This window comes from Schistocerca piceifrons, unplaced genomic scaffold (assembly GCF_021461385.2).
Source record: "Schistocerca piceifrons isolate TAMUIC-IGC-003096 unplaced genomic scaffold, iqSchPice1.1 HiC_scaffold_678, whole genome shotgun sequence".
In the NCBI taxonomy this organism is placed as follows: domain Eukaryota; kingdom Metazoa; phylum Arthropoda; class Insecta; order Orthoptera; family Acrididae; genus Schistocerca; species Schistocerca piceifrons.
In genome coordinates, this window is record NW_025728924.1 from 1 (window position 1) to 2,500 (window position 2,500).

A 2,500-nucleotide genomic window follows, 5' to 3' on the forward strand; every position below is an offset into this window, starting at 1 on the left:
CTTGATTAATGAAAACATACTTGGCAAATGCTTTCGCTTCTGTTCGTCTTGCGACGATCCAAGAATTTCACCTCTAACGTCGCAAAATGCCCCCGCCTGTCCCTATTAATCATTACCTCGGGTTTCCGAAAACCAACAAAATAGAACCGAGGTCCTATTCCATTATTCCATGCACACAGTATTCAGGCGGGCTTGCCTGCTTTAAGCACTCTAATTTGTTCAAAGTAAACGTGCCGGCCCACCGAGACACTCAATAAAGAGCACCCTGGTAGGATTTCAACGGGGTCCGCCTCGGGACGCACGAGCACGCACGAGGCGGTCGCACGCCTTCAGCTCGCCCCACCGGCAGGACGTCCCACGATACATGCCAGTTAAACACCGACGGGCCGGGTGAACCAACAGCGTGGGACACAAATCCAACTACGAGCTTTTTAACCGCAACAACTTTAATATACGCTATTGGAGCTGGAATTACCGCGGCTGCTGGCACCAGACTTGCCCTCCAATAGATACTCGTTAAAGGATTTAAAGTGTACTCATTCCGATTACGGGGCCTCGGATGAGTCCCGTATCGTTATTTTTCGTCACTACCTCCCCGTGCCGGGAGTGGGTAATTTGCGCGCCTGCTGCCTTCCTTGGATGTGGTAGCCGTTTCTCAGGCTCCCTCTCCGGAATCGAACCCTGATTCCCCGTTACCCGTTACAACCATGGTAGGCGCAGAAACCTACCATCGACAGTTGATAAGGCAGACATTTGAAAGATGCGTCGCCGGTACGAGGACCGTGCGATCAGCCCAAAGTTATTCAGAGTCACCAAGGCAAACGGACCCGGACGAGCCGACCGATTGGTTTTGATCTAATAAAAGCGTCCCTTCCATCTCTGGTCGGGACTCTGTTTGCATGTATTAGCTCTAGAATTACCACAGTTATCCAAGTAACGTGGGTACGATCTAAGGAACCATAACTGATTTAATGAGCCATTCGCGGTTTCACCTTAATGCGGCTTGTACTGAGACATGCATGGCTTAATCTTTGAGACAAGCATATGACTACTGGCAGGATCAACCAGGGAGCTGCGTCAACTAGAGCTGAGCAGCCGGCCGGCCCGGGAGTGTGTCCCGGGGCCCGCGCGAACACGCAAGCGTCCGCTCAATCATTCTGCAAACAGGAGGAGGCTGAGCTCCCCTGCACAATACACCTCGAAACCCTCTCAGGTCCCGGCGGCGCGCAGCGCCGTCCCAAGTACTTGGTCGGGTTCGAGAGAGGCGCAATCGCCCGGAGTTAGGCGAGTAGGACGCTTTCGGTGCGACCACCCGTGCTCCCAACTGAGCTTGCCGCTGCCGACAGAGGCCCGGGAGCGTGCTGTCGTGGCATTGCCGGCGGGAGACAACACGCGCCACCTACGGTGACCGGCAGCTCCAACGCCAGCGCCACAGAAGGACAAAAGCCCCACTTGGGTGCCGAAGCGAACTCTCCCAGCACAGCGCACGCGCCAACACATCCGCACAGCTGCGATACAAACCACCAGCGAGAACCGCTGGGGCGACCGAGCAGCAGACGGCGTCGCGGCGCCGAGCGCCGGGCGGCGGCGCATCCTCAACGCACACAGTCCTCAATCGGACCAGCACACTGAAGATGTCCACCGCGCTTCGCACCGGGCCCGCGAGGACCTACTTTGGCCGCACGGCGCCGCGCGCAGGGTGCGCCGGCGCGCAGCTGCGACGCCTGCCGCGTCCGTCGGCCGGCGCGCCTGCCACTGGCCGCCCCCACCAGCCGGCTGTAGCGCGTGCGCCCACGCACCGCGCGGCCAGCACGCCGGGAGGCGCCCCCTCACCCGGCCGGGGACGGTCCCACCCAGCCACCGCCGCGTATCGCTTCACACCCAGATGCCGTTCAGTTTCGTCGGCATGGTGGGTATCGCTGGAACAACCGGTTAGTACCTCAACCTATCGTCGCCATCACCGATTCACCCCTAGCGAGAACAACCGCACCACAACAGGTTACCATTTGTTCATTTGCGTAACTTCACCAGAAAACGCAGGCGTCCATCGCCATTTGCAACTTCAACGATTATTGCATGCCTGTGTCAGGTGTCACGCCACACTACGTCTGCCCACATACACGCAACAAAATGTGCACGCCTAGACAATACGTGGAAGGTGGCCCCCGTACGTATGCGATGTCCATTGCTCGAACGACTGTCAACCGGCCTCTGTAGCATGTCGCAGATATGGAACGCGGTGCACCATGCCATCACGGTGTGTGAGGAGAGACGACTAGGTCCGAATACATCAACAGACAGCTCATGCTGATCGCCATCCACGGCGTCCGTTCCTCCCACACGTCTCTATGGCGTACCACACTGCAATCCAGCTCTCATAGGGAGACGACACGTAGCTGCGTGCACAATATTTGCACTGTATGGTCCGCCGTTTTTGGGCGCAGTCGTTGTGCGGTCACACATGTGCCACGATGTATCATTCAGTACATAAGGACGAATG